We start from the raw sequence: 17,229 nt of genomic DNA, 5'->3' as shown, positions 1-17,229 counted from the left end.
AATAGCATATGGTCCCTATTAATATGCATACAACAGAATAGCATATGGCCCATATTAATATGCAGAATAGCATATGACTCCTATTAATATGCAGAGTAGATTATGACAACTATTAACATGCAGAATAGCATATGGTCCTTATTAATATGCAGAATAGCATATGCCCCCTATTGATATGCATACAACAGAATAGCATATGGCCCCTATTAATATGCAGAATAGCATTTGGCCCCTATTAATATGCAGAATAGCATATGGCCCCTATTAATATGCATACAACAGATGGTATATGACCCCTCTTAATATGCAGAATAGCATATGGCCATTATTAATATGCATGATAGCATATGGCCCCTATTAATATATGCAGAATAGCATAAGGCCCATATTAATATGCAGAATAGCATATGACCCCTATTAATATGCAGAATAGCTTATGACCCCTATTATTATGCATACAACAGAATAGCATATGACCCCTATTAATATGCATACAACAGAATAGCATATGACCCCTATTAATATACACAATAGCTTATACCCCTATCAATATGCAGAACAGCATATGACCACTATTATTATGCATACAAGAGAATATCATATGACTCCTATTAATATGCAGAATAGCATATGACCCCTATTAATATGCAGAATAGCATATGACCCCTATTAATATAGGCAGATTAGCATATGGCCCCTATTAATATGCAGAATAGCATATGACCCCTATTAATATGCAGAATAGCTTATGACCCCTATTAATATGCAGAATAGCATATGGCCCCTATTGATCTGCATACAACAGATGGTATATGACCCCTATCAATATGCAGAATAGCATATGGCCATTATTATTATGCATAATAGCTTATGACCCCTATTAATATACAGAATAGCTTATACCCCTATCAATATGCAGAACAGCATATGACCACTATTATTATGCATACAAGAGAATATCATATGACTCCTATTAATATGCAGAATAGCATATGACCCCTATTAATATGCAGAATAGTATATGACCCCTATTGATATGCAGAATAGCATATGACCCTTATTAATATAGGCAGATTAGCATATGGCCCCTATTAATATGCAGAATAGCATATGACCCCGATTAATATGCAGAATAGCTTATGACCCCTATTAATATGCAGAATAGCATATGACCCCTATTGATATGCAGAATAGCATATGACCCCTATTAATATGCAGAATAGCATATGGTCCCTATTAATATGCAGAATAGCATATGGCCCCTATTGATATGCATACAACAGAATAACATATGGCCCCTATTAATATGCAGAATAGCATTTGGCCCCTATTAATATGCAGAATAGCATATGGCCCCTATTAATATGCATACAACAGATGGTATATGACCCCTATTAATATGCAGAATAGCATATGGCCATTATTAATATGCATAATAGCATATGGCCCCTATTAATATATGCAGAATAGCATAAGGCCCTATTAATATGCAGAATAGCATATGACCCCTAGTAATATGCAGAATAGCTTATGACCCCTATTATTATGCATACAACAGAATAGCATATGACCCCTATTAATATGCATACAACAGAATAGCATATGACCCCTATTAATATACAGAATAGCTTATACCCCTATCAATATGCAGAACAGCATATGACCACTATTATTATGCATACAAGAGAATATCATATGACTCCTATTAATATGCAGAATAGCATATGACCCCTATTAATATGCAGAATAGCATATGACCCCTATTAATATGCAGAATAGCAGATGACCCCTATTAATATGCAGAATAGCTTATGACCCCTATTAATATGCAGAATAGCATATGAACCCTATTGATATGCAGAATAGCATATGACCCCTATTAATATAGGCAGATTAGCATATGGCCCCTATTAATATGCACAATAGCATATGACCCCTATTAATATGCAGAATAGCTTATGACTCCTATTAATATGCAGAATAGCATACGACTCCTATTAATATGCAGAATAGCATATGACCCCAATTGACATGCAGAGGAGCATATGACCCCTATTAATATGCAGAATAGCATAAGACCCCTATTAATATACAGAATAGCATATGACCCCTATTAATATGCAGAATAATATGACTCCTTTTAATATGCACAATAGCACATGACTCCTATTAATATGCAGAATAGCGTATGGCCCTTGTAAACATGCAGAATAGCATATGACCCCTATTATTATGCAGAATAACACATGTCTCCTATTAATATGCAGAATAGAATATGACTCCTATTAATATGCAGAATAGCATTTGACCCCTATTAATATACAGAATAGCATATGACCCCTATTAATATACAGAATAGCATATGACCCCTATTAATATGCAGAATAATATATGACTCCTTTTACTATGCAGAATAGCACATGACTCCTATTAATATGCAGAATAGCATATGGCCCTTGTTAACATGCAGAATAGCATATGACCCCTATTATTATGCAGAATAACACATGTCTCCTATTAATATGCAGAATATAATGACTCCTATTAATATGCAGAATAGAATATGACTCCTATTAATATGCAGAATAGCATATGACTTCTATTAATATGCAGAATAGCATATGACTCCTATTAATAAGCAGAATAGCATATGACTCCTATTAATATGCAAAATAGCATATGACCCATATTAATATGCAGAATAACACATGACTCCTATTAATATGCAGAATAGAATATGACCCCTATTAATATACAGAATAGCATATGACCCCTATTAATATGCAGAATAATATATGACTCCTTTTAATATGCAGAATAGCACATGACTTCTATTAATATGCAGAATAGCATATGACTCCTATTAATATGCAAAATAGCACATGGCCCCTATTAACATGCAGAATAGCATATGGCCATTATTATTATGCATAATAGCTTATGACCCCTATTAATATACAGAATAGCTTATACCCCTATCAATATGCAGAATAGCATATGGCCATTATTATTATGCATAATAGCTTATGACCCCTATTAATATACAGAATAGCTTATACCCATATCAATATGCAGAACAGCATATGACCACTATTATTATGCATACAAGAGAATATCATATGACTCCTATTAATATGCAGAATAGCATATGACCCCTATTAATATGCAGAATAGTATATGACCCCTATTGATATGCAGAATAGCATATGACCCCTATTAATATAGGCAGATTAGCATATGGCCCCTATTAATATGCAGAATAGCATATGACCCCGATTAATATGCAGAATAGCTTATGACCCCTATTAATATGCAGAATAGCATATGACCCCTATTGATATGCAGAATAGCATATGACCCCTATTAATATGCAGAATAGCATATGGTCTCTATTAATATGCAGAATAGCATATGGCCCCTATTGATATGCATACAACAGAATAACATATGGCCCCTATTAATATGCAGAATAGCATTTGGCCCCTATTAATATGCAGAATAGCATATGGCCCCTATTAATATGCATACAACAGATGGTATATGACCCCTATTAATATGCAGAATAGCATATGGCCATTATTAATATGCATAATAGCATATGGCCCCTATTAATATATGCAGAATAGCATAAGGCCCTATTAATATGCAGAATAGCATATGACCCCTAGTAATATGCAGAATAGCTTATGACCCCTATTATTATGCATACAACAGAATAGCATATGACCCCTATTAATATGCATACAACAGAATAGCATATGACCCCTATTAATATACAGAATAGCTTATACCCCTATCAATATGCAGAACAGCATATGACCACTATTATTATGCATACAAGAGAATATGATATGACTCCTATTAATATGCAGAATAGCATATGACCCCTATTAATATGCAGAATAGCATATGACCCCTATTGATATGCAGAATAGCATATGACCCCTATTAATATAGGCAGATTAGCATATGACCCCTATTAATATGCAGAATAGCAGATGACCCCTATTAATATGCAGAATAGCTTATGACCCCTATTAATATGCAGAATAGCATATGAACCCTATTGATATGCAGAATAGCATATGACCCCTATTAATATAGGCAGATTAGCATATGGCCCCTATTAATATGCACAATAGCATATGACCCCTATTAATATGCAGAATAGCTTATGACTCCTATTAATATGCAGAATAGCATACGACTCCTATTAATATGCAGAATAGCATATGACCCCAATTGACATGCAGAGGAGCATATGACCCCTATTAATATGCAGAATAGCATAAGACCCCTATTAATATACAGAATAGCATATGACCCCTATTAATATGCAGAATAATATGACTCCTTTTAATATGCACAATAGCACATGACTCCTATTAATATGCAGAATAGCGTATGGCCCTTGTAAACATGCAGAATAGCATATGACCCCTATTATTATGCAGAATAACACATGTCTCCTATTAATATGCAGAATATAATGACTCCTATTAATATGCAGAATAGAATATGACTCCTATTAATATGCAGAATAGCATTTGACCCCTATTAATATACAGAATAGCATATGACCCCTATTAATATACAGAATAGCATATGACCCCTATTAATATGCAGAATAATATATGACTCCTTTTAATATGCAGAATAGCACATGACTCCTATTAATATGCAGAATAGCATATGGCCCTTGTTAACATGCAGAATAGCATATGACCCCTATTATTATGCAGAATAACACATGTCTCCTATTAATATGCAGAATATAATGACTCCTATTAATATGCAGAATAGAATATGACTCCTATTAATATGCAGAATAGCATATGACTTCTATTAATATGCAGAATAGCATATGACTCCTATTAATAAGCAGAATAGCATATGACTCCTATTAATATGCAAAATAGCATATGACCCATATTAATATGCAGAATAACACATGACTCCTATTAATATGCAGAATAGAATATGACCCCTATTAATATACAGAATAGCATATGACCCCTATTAATATGCAGAATAATATATGACTCCTTTTAATATGCAGAATAGCACATGACTTCTATTAATATGCAGAATAGCATATGACTCCTATTAATATGCAGAATAGCACATGGCCCCTATTAACATGCAGAATAGCATATGTCCCCTATTAATATGAAGAGTAGCATATGGCCCCTATTCACATGCAGAATAGCATATGACCCCTATTAATATGCAGAATAGCATATGACCCCTATTAATATGCAGAATAGTTTATAACCCCTATTATTATGCATACAACAGAATAGCATATTACCCCTATTAATATGCATACAACAGAATAGCATATGATCCCTATTAATATACAGAATAACTTATACCCCTATCAATATGCAGAACAGCATATGACCCCTATTAATATGCAGAATAGCATATGACCCCTATTGATATGCAGAATAGCATATGACCCCTATTAATATATGCAGAATAGCATATGGCCCCTATTAATATGCAGAATAGCATATGACCCCTATTAATATGCAGAATAGCTTATGACCCCTATTAATATGCAGAATAGCATATGGCCCCTATTGATCTGCATACAACAGATGGTATATGACCCCTATCAATATGCAGAATAGCATATGGCCATTATTATTATGCATAATAGCTTATGACCCCTATTAATATACAGAATAGCTTATACCCCTATCAATATGCAGAACAGCATATGACCACTATTATTATGCATACAAGAGAATATCATATGACTCCTATTAATATGCAGAATAGCATATGACCCCTATTAATATGCAGAATAGTATATGACCCCTATTGATATGCAGAATAGCATATGACCCTTATTAATATAGGCAGATTAGCATATGGCCCCTATTAATATGCAGAATAGCATATGACCCCGATTAATATGCAGAATAGCTTATGACCCCTATTAATATGCAGAATAGCATATGACCCCTATTGATATGCAGAATAGCATATGACCCCTATTAATATGCAGAATAGCATATGGTCCCTATTAATATGCAGAATAGCATATGGCCCCTATTGATATGCATACAACAGAATAACATATGGCCCCTATTAATATGCAGAATAGCATTTGGCCCCTATTAATATGCAGAATAGCATATGGCCCCTATTAATATGCATACAACAGATGGTATATGACCCCTATTAATATGCAGAATAGCATATGGCCATTATTAATATGCATAATAGCATATGGCCCCTATTAATATATGCAGAATAGCATATGACCCCTATTAATATATGCAGAATAGCATATGGCCCCTATTAATATGCAGAATAGCATATGACCCCTATTAATATGCAGAATAGCTTATGACCCCTATTAATATGCAGAATAGCATATGGCCCCTATTGATCTGCATACAACAGATGGTATATGACCCCTATCAATATGCAGAATAGCATATGGCCATTATTATTATGCATAATAGCTTATGACCCCTATTAATATACAGAATAGCTTATACCCCTATCAATATGCAGAACAGCATATGACCACTATTAATATGCAGAATAGTTTATAACCCCTATTATTATGCATACAACAGAATAGCATATTACCCCTATTAATATGCATACAACAGAATAGCATATGATCCCTATTAATATACAGAATAACTTATACCCCTATCAATATGCAGAACAGCATATGACCCCTATTAATATGCAGAATAGCATATGACCCCTATTGATATGCAGAATAGCATATGACCCCTATTAATATATGCAGAATAGCATATGGCCCCTATTAATATGCAGAATAGCATATGACTCCTATTAATATGCAGAATAGCACATGGCCCCTATTAACATGCAGAATAGCATATGTCCCCTATTAATATGAAGAGTAGCATATGGCCCCTATTCACATGCAGAATAGCATATGACCCCTATTAATATGCAGAATAGCATATGACCCCTATTAATATGCAGAATAGTTTATAACCCCTATTATTATGCATACAACAGAATAGCATATTACCCTATTAATATGCATACAACAGAATAGCATATGATCCCTATTAATATACAGAATAACTTATACCCCTATCAATATGCAGAACAGCATATGACCCCTATTAATATGCAGAATAGCATATGACCCCTATTGATATGCAGAATAGCATATGACCCCTATTAATATATGCAGAATAGCATATGGCCCCTATTAATATGCAGAATAGCATATGACCCCTATTAATATGCAGAATAGCTTATGACCCCTATTAATATGCAGAATAGCATATGGCCCCTATTGATCTGCATACAACAGATGGTATATGACCCCTATCAATATGCAGAATAGCATATGGCCATTATTATTATGCATAATAGCTTATGACCCCTATTAATATACAGAATAGCTTATACCCCTATCAATATGCAGAACAGCATATGACCACTATTATTATGCATACAAGAGAATATCATATGACTCCTATTAATATGCAGAATAGCATATGACCCCTATTAATATGCAGAATAGTATATGACCCCTATTGATATGCAGAATAGCATATGACCCTTATTAATATAGGCAGATTAGCATATGGCCCCTATTAATATGCAGAATAGCATATGACCCCGATTAATATGCAGAATAGCTTATGACCCCTATTAATATGCAGAATAGCATATGACCCCTATTGATATGCAGAATAGCATATGACCCCTATTAATATGCAGAATAGCATATGGTCCCTATTAAATATGCAGAATAGCATATGGCCCCTATTGATATGCATACAACAGAATAACATATGGCCCCTATTAATATGCAGAATAGCATTTGGCCCCTATTAATATGCAGAATAGCATATGGCCCCTATTAATATGCATACAACAGATGGTATATGACCCCTATTAATATGCAGAATAGCATATGGCCATTATTAATATGCATAATAGCATATGGCCCCTATTAATATATGCAGAATAGCATAAGGCCCTATTAATATGCAGAATAGCATATGACCCCTAGTAATATGCAGAATAGCTTATGACCCCTATTATTATGCATACAACAGAATAGCATATGACCCCTATTAATATGCATACAACAGAATAGCATATGACCCCTATTAATATACAGAATAGCTTATACCCCTATCAATATGCAGAACAGCATATGACCACTATTATTATGCATACAAGAGAATATCATATGACTCCTATTAATATGCAGAATAGCATATGACCCCTATTAATATGCAGAATAGCATATGACCCCTATTAATATGCAGAATAGCAGATGACCCCTATTAATATGCAGAATAGCTTATGACCCCTATTAATATGCAGAATAGCATATGAACCCTATTGATATGCAGAATAGCATATGACCCCTATTAATATAGGCAGATTAGCATATGGCCCCTATTAATATGCACAATAGCATATGACCCCTATTAATATGCAGAATAGCTTATGACTCCTATTAATATGCAGAATAGCATACGACTCCTATTAATATGCAGAATAGCATATGACCCCAATTGACATGCAGAGGAGCATATGACCCCTATTAATATGCAGAATAGCATAAGACCCCTATTAATATACAGAATAGCATATGACCCCTATTAATATGCAGAATAATATGACTCCTTTTAATATGCACAATAGCACATGACTCCTATTAATATGCAGAATAGCGTATGGCCCTTGTAAACATGCAGAATAGCATATGACCCCTATTATTATGCAGAATAACACATGTCTCCTATTAATATGCAGAATAGAATATGACTCCTATTAATATGCAGAATAGCATTTGACCCCTATTAATATACAGAATAGCATATGACCCCTATTAATATACAGAATAGCATATGACCCCTATTAATATGCAGAATAATATATGACTCCTTTTACTATGCAGAATAGCCACATGACTCCTATTAATATGCAGAATAGCATATGGCCCTTGTTAACATGCAGAATAGCATATGACCCCTATTATTATGCAGAATAACACATGTCTCCTATTAATATGCAGAATATAATGACTCCTATTAATATGCAGAATAGAATATGACTCTATTAATATGCAGAATAGCATATGACTTCTATTAATATGCAGAATAGCATATGACTCCTATTAATAAGCAGAATAGCATATGACTCCTATTAATATGCAAAATAGCATATGACCCATATTAATATGCAGAATAACACATGACTCCTATTAATATGCAGAATAGAATATGACCCCTATTAATATACAGAATAGCATATGACCCCTATTAATATGCAGAATAATATATGACTCCTTTTAATATGCAGAATAGCACATGACTTCTATTAATATGCAGAATAGCATATGACTCCTATTAATATGCAAAATAGCACATGGCCCCTATTAACATGCAGAATAGCATATGGCCATTATTATTATGCATAATAGCTTATGACCCCTATTAATATACAGAATAGCTTATACCCCTATCAATATGCAGAATAGCATATGGCCATTATTATTATGCATAATAGCTTATGACCCCTATTAATATACAGAATAGCTTATACCCCTATCAATATGCAGAACAGCATATGACCACTATTATTATGCATACAAGAGAATATCATATGACTCCTATTAATATGCAGAATAGCATATGACCCCTATTAATATGCAGAATAGTATATGACCCCTATTGATATGCAGAATAGCATATGACCCCTATTAATATAGGCAGATTAGCATATGGCCCCTATTAATATGCAGAATAGCATATGACCCCGATTAATATGCAGAATAGCTTATGACCCCTATTAATATGCAGAATAGCTATGACCCCTATTGATATGCAGAATAGCATATGACCCCTATTAATATGCAGAATAGCATATGGTCTCTATTAATATGCAGAAATAGCATATGGCCCCTATTGATATGCATACAACAGAATAACATATGGCCCCTATTAATATGCAGAATAGCATTTGGCCCCTATTAATATGCAGAATAGCATATGGCCCCTATTAATATGCATACAACAGATGGTATATGACCCCTATTAATATGCAGAATAGCATATGGCCATTATTAATATGCATAATAGCATATGGCCCCTATTAATATATGCAGAATAGCATAAGGCCCTATTAATATGCAGAATAGCATATGACCCCTAGTAATATGCAGAATAGCTTATGACCCCTATTATTATGCATACAACAGAATAGCATATGACCCCTATTAATATGCATACAACAGAATAGCATATGACCCCTATTAATATACAGAATAGCTTATACCCCTATCAATATGCAGAACAGCATATGACCACTATTATTATGCATACAAGAGAATATGATATGACTCCTATTAATATGCAGAATAGCATATGACCCCTATTAATATGCAGAATAGCATATGACCCCTATTGATATGCAGGAATAGCATATGACCCCTATTAATATAGGCAGATTAGCATATGACCCCTATTAATATGCAGAATAGCAGATGACCCCTATTAATATGCAGAATAGCTTATTGACCCCTATTAATATGCAGAATAGCATATGAACCCTATTGATATGCAGATAGCATATGACCCCTATTAATATAGGCAGATTAGCATATGGCCCCTATTAATATGCACAATAGCATATGACCCCTATTAATATGCAGAATAGCTTATGACTCCTATTAATATGCAGAATAGCATACGACTCCTATTAATATGCAGAATAGCATATGACCCCAATTGACATGCAGAGGAGCATATGACCCCTATTAATATGCAGAATAGCATAAGACCCCTATTAATATACAGAATAGCATATGACCCCTATTAATATGCAGAATAATATGACTCCTTTTAATATGCACAATAGCACATGACTCCTATTAATATGCAGAATAGCGTATGGCCCTTGTAAACATGCAGAATAGCATATGACCCCTATTATTATGCAGAATAACACATGTCTCCTATTAATATGCAGAATAGAATATGACTCCTATTAATATGCAGAATAGCATTTGACCCCTATTAATATACAGAATAGCATATGACCCCTATTAATATACAGAATAGCATATGACCCCTATTAATATGCAGAATAATATATGACTCCTTTTAATATGCAGAATAGCACATGACTCCTATTAATATGCAGAATAGCATATGGCCCTTGTTAACATGCAGAATAGCATATGACCCCTATTATTATGCAGAATAACACATGTCTCCTATTAATATGCAGAATATAATGACTCCTATTAATATGCAGAATAGAATATGACTCCTATTAATATGCAGAATAGCATATGACTTCTATTAATATGCAGAATAGCATATGACTCCTATTAATAAGCAGAATAGCATATGACTCCTATTAATATGCAAAATAGCATATGACCCATATTAATATGCAGAATAACACATGACTCCTATTAATATGCAGAATAGAATATGACCCCTATTAATATACAGAATAGCATATGACCCCTATTAATATGCAGAATAATATATGACTCCTTTTAATATGCAGAATAGCACATGACTTCTATTAATATGCAGAATAGCATATGACTCCTATTAATATGCAGAATAGCACATGGCCCCTATTAACATGCAGAATAGCATATGTCCCCTATTAATATGAAGAGTAGCATATGGCCCCTATTCACATGCAGAATAGCATATGACCCCTATTAATATGCAGAATAGCATATGACCCCTATTAATATGCAGAATAGTTTATAACCCCTATTATTATGCATACAACAGAATAGCATATTACCCCTATTAATATGCATACAACAGAATAGCATATGATCCCTATTAATATACAGAATAACTTATACCCCAATCAATATGCAGAACAGCATATGACCCCTATTAATATGCAGAATAGCATATGACCCCTATTGATATGCAGAATAGCATATGACCCCTATTAATATATGCAGAATAGCATATGGCCCCTATTAATATGCAGAATTGTATATGACCCATATTAATATGCAGAATAGCTTATGACCCCTATTAATATGCAGAATAGCATATGACCCCAATTGACATGCAGAATAGCATATGACCCCTATTAATATACAGAATAGCATATGACCCTTTAATATGCAGAATAGCACATGACTCCTATTATTATGCATACAACAGAATAGCATATGGCCCCTATTAATATATGCAGAATAGCATATGGCCCCTATTAATATGCAGAATAGCATATGACCCCTATTAATATGCAGAATAGCATATGACCCCTATTGATATGCATAATAGCATATGACACCTATTAATATGCAGGATAGCATATGACACCTATTAATATGCAGAATAGCATATGACCCCTATTAATATGCAGAATAGCATATGACTCCTATTAATATGTAGAATAGCATATGACCCCTATTAATATGCAGAATAGCATACGACCCCTATTAATATGCAGAATAGCATATGACTCCTATTAATATGCAGAATAGCATATGGCCCTTGTTAACATGCATAATAGCATATGACTCCTATTAATATGCAGAATAGCATATGACCCCTATTATTATGCAGAATAACACATGACTCCTATTAATATGCAGAATAGAATATGACTCCTATCAATATGCAGAATAGCATATGACTCCTATTAATATGCAGAATAGCATATGACTCCTATTAATATGCAAAATAGCATATGACCCCTATTAATATACAGAATAACACATGACTCCTATTAATATGCAGAATAGCATATGACTCCTATTAATATGCAGAATAGCATATGGCCATTATTAATATGCATAATAGCATATGGCCCCTATTAATATATGCAGAATAGCATAAGGCCCCTATTAATATGCAGAATAGCATATGACCCCTATTAATATGCAGAATAGCTTATGACCCCTATTATTATGCATACAACAGAATAGCATATGACCCCTATTAATATGCATACAACAGAATAGCATATGACCCCTATTAATATACACAATACCTTATACCCCTATCAATATGCAGAACAGCATATGACCACTATTATTATGCATACAAGAGAATATCATATGACTCCTATTAATATGCAGAATAGCATATGACCCCTATTAATATGCAGAATAGCATATGACCCCTATTAATATAGGCAGATTAGCATATGGCCCCTATTAATATGCAGAATAGCATATGACCCCTATTAATATGCAGAATAGCTTATGACCCCTATTAATATGCAGAATAGCATATGGCCATTATTAATATGCATAATAGCATATGGCCCATATTAATATATGCATAATAGCATAAGGCCCTATTAATATGCAGAATAGCATATGACCCCTAGTAATATGCAGAATAGCTTATGACCCCTATTATTATGCATACAACAGAATAGCATATGACCCCTATTAATATGCATACAACAGAATAGCATATGACCCCTATTAATATACAGAATAGCTTATACCCCTATCAATATGCAGAACAGCATATGACCACCATTATTATGCATACAAGAGAATATCATATGACTCCTATTAATATGCAGAATAGCATATGAGCCCTATTAATATGCAGAATAGCATATGACCCCTATTGATATGCAGAATAGCATATGACCCCTATTAATATAGGCAGATTAGGATATGGCCCCTATAAATATGCAGAATAGCATATGACCCCTATTAACATGCAGAATAGCTTATGACCTCTATTAATATGCAGAATAGCATATGGCCCCTATTGATATACATACAACAGATGGTATATGACCCCTATTAATATGCAGAATGGCATATGGCCATTATTAATATGCATAATAGCATATGGCCCCTATTAATATATGCAGAATAGCATAAGGCCCCTATTAATATGCAGAATAACATATGACCCCTATTAATATGCAGAATAGCTTATGACCCCTATTATTATGCATACAACAGAATAGCATATGACCCCTATTAATATGCATACAACAGAATAGCATATGACCCCAATTAATATACAGAATAGCTTATACCCCTATCAATATGCAGAACAGCATATGACCACTATTATTATGCATACAAGAGAATATCATATGACTCCTATTAATATGCAGAATAGCATATGACCCCTATTAATATGCAGAATAGCATATGACATCTATTGATATGCAGAATAGCATATGACCCCTATTAATATAGGCAGATTAGCAAATGGCCCCTATTAATATGCAGAATAGCATATGACCCCTATTAATATGCAGAATAGCTTATGACCCCTATTAATATGCAGAATAGCATATGAACCCTATTGATATGCAGAATAGCATATGACCCCTATTAATATAGGCAGATTAGCATATGGCCCCTATTAATATGCAGAATAGCATATGACCCCTATTAATATGCAGAATAGCTTATGACTCCTATTAATATGCAGAATAGCATACGACTCCTATTAATATACAGAATAGCATATGACCCCTATTAATATGCAGAATAATATGACTCCTTTTAATATGCACAATAGCACATGACTCCTATTAATATGCAGAATAGCGTATGGCCCTTGTTAACATGCAGGATAGCATATGACCCCTATTATTATGCATAATAACACATGTCTCCTATTAATATGCAGAATATAATGACTCCTATTAATATGCAGAATAGAATATGACTCCTATTAATATGCAGAATAGCATATGACTTCTATTAATATGCAGAATAGCATATGACTCCTATTAATATGCAGAATAGCATATGACTCCTATTAATATGCAAAATAGCATATGACCCATATTAATATGCAGAATAACACATGACTCCTATTAATATGCAGAATAGAATATGACCCCTATTAATATACAGAATAGCATATGACCCCTATTAATATGCAGAATAATATAAGACTCCTTTTAATGTGCAGAATAGCACATGACTTCTATTAATATGCAGAATAGCATATGACTCCTATTAATATGCAGAATAGCACATGGCCCCTATTAACATGCAGAATAGCATATGACCCCTATTAATATGAAGAGTAGCATATGGCCCCTATTCACATGCAGAATAGCATATGACCCCTATTAATATGCAGAATAGTTTATAACCCCTATTATTATGCATACAACAGAATAGCATATGACCCCTATTATTATGCATACAACAGAATAGCATATGGCCCCTATTAATATATGCAGAATAGCATATGGCCCCTATTAATATGCAGAATAGAATATTACCCCTATTAATATGCAGAATAGCATATGTCCCCTATTGATATGCAGAATAGCATATGACCCCTATTAATATATGCAGAATAGCATATGGCCCCTATTAATATGCAGAATTGTATATGACCCATATTAATATGCAGAATAGCTTATGACCCCTATTAATATGCAGAATAGCATATGACCCCAATTGACATGCAGAATAGCATATGACCCCTATTAATATACAGAATAGCATATGACCCTTTTAATGTGCAGAATAGCACATGACTCCTATTATTATGCATACAACTGAATAGCATATGGCCCCTATTAATATATGCAGAATAGCATATGGCCCCTATTAATATGCAGAATAGCATATGACCCCTATTAATATGTAGAATAGCATATGACCCCTATTGATATGCAGAATAGCATATGACTCCTATTAATATGCAGGATAGCATATGACACCTATTAATATGCAGAATAGCATATGACCCCTATTAATATGCAGAATAGCATATGACTCCTATTAATATGCAAAATAGCATATGACCCCTATTAATATACAGAATAACACATGACTCCTATTAATATGCAGAATAGCACATGACTCCTATTATTATGCATACAACAGAATAGCATATGGCCCCTATTAATATATGCAGAATAGCATATGGCCCCTATTAATATGCAGAATCGCATATGACCCCTATTAATATGCAGAATAGCATATGACACCTATTAATATGCAGGATAGCATATGACACCTATTAATATGCAGAATAGCATATGACCCCTATTAATATACAGAATAGCATATGACCCCTATTAATATATGCAGAATAGCATATGGCCCCTATTAATATGCAGAATTGTATATGACCCATATTAATATGCAGAATAGCTTATGACCCCTATTAATATGCAGAATAGCATATGACCCCAATTGACATGCAGAATAGCATATGACCCCTATTAATATACAGAATAGCATATGACCCTTTTAATATGCAGAATAGCACATGACTCCTATTATTATGCATACAACAGAATAGCATATGGCCCCTATTAATATATGCAGAATAGCATATGGCCCCTATTAATATGCAGAATAGCATATGACCCCTATTAATATGCAGAATAGCATATGACCCCTATTGATATGCATAATAGCATATGACACCTATTAATATGCAGGATAGCATATGACACCTATTAATATGCAGAATAGCATATGACCCCTATTAATATGCAGAATAGCATATGACTCCTATTAATATGTAGAATAGCATATGACCCCTATTAATATGCAGAATAGCATACGACCCCTATTAATATGCAGAATAGCATATGACTCCTATTAATATGCAGAATAGCATATGGCCCTTGTTAACATGCATAATAGCATATGACTCCTATTAATATGCAGAATAGCATTTGACTCCTATTAATATGCAGAATAGCATATGACCCCTATTATTATGCAGAATAACACATGACTCCTATTAATATGCAGAATAGAATATGACTCCTATCAATATGCAGAATAGCATATGACTCCTATTAATATGCAGAATAGCATATGACTCCTATTAATATGCAAAATAGCATATGACCCCTATTAATATACAGAATAACACATGACTCCTATTAATATGCAGAATAGCATATGACTCCTATTAATATGCAGAATAGCATATGGCCATTATTAATATGCATAATAGCATATGGCCCCTATTAATATATGCAGAATAGCATAAGGCCCCTATTAATATGCAGAATAGCATATGACCCCTATAAATATGCAGAATAGCTTATGACCCCTATTATTATGCATACAACAGAATAGCATATGACCCCTATTAATATGCATACAACAGAATAGCATATGACCCCTATTAATATATGCAGAATAGCATATGGCCCCTATTAATATGCAGAATAGCATATGACCCCTATTAATATGCAGAATAGCATATGACCCCTATTGATATGCAGAATAGCATA

This window comes from Saccoglossus kowalevskii, chromosome 2 (genome assembly GCF_978046115.1).
Source record: "Saccoglossus kowalevskii chromosome 2, keSacKowa6.1, whole genome shotgun sequence".
Lineage (NCBI taxonomy): Eukaryota > Metazoa > Hemichordata > Enteropneusta > Harrimaniidae > Saccoglossus > Saccoglossus kowalevskii.
The sequence above is the reverse complement of the archived record's forward strand: the minus strand, read 5'-3'. Positions refer to the sequence as shown.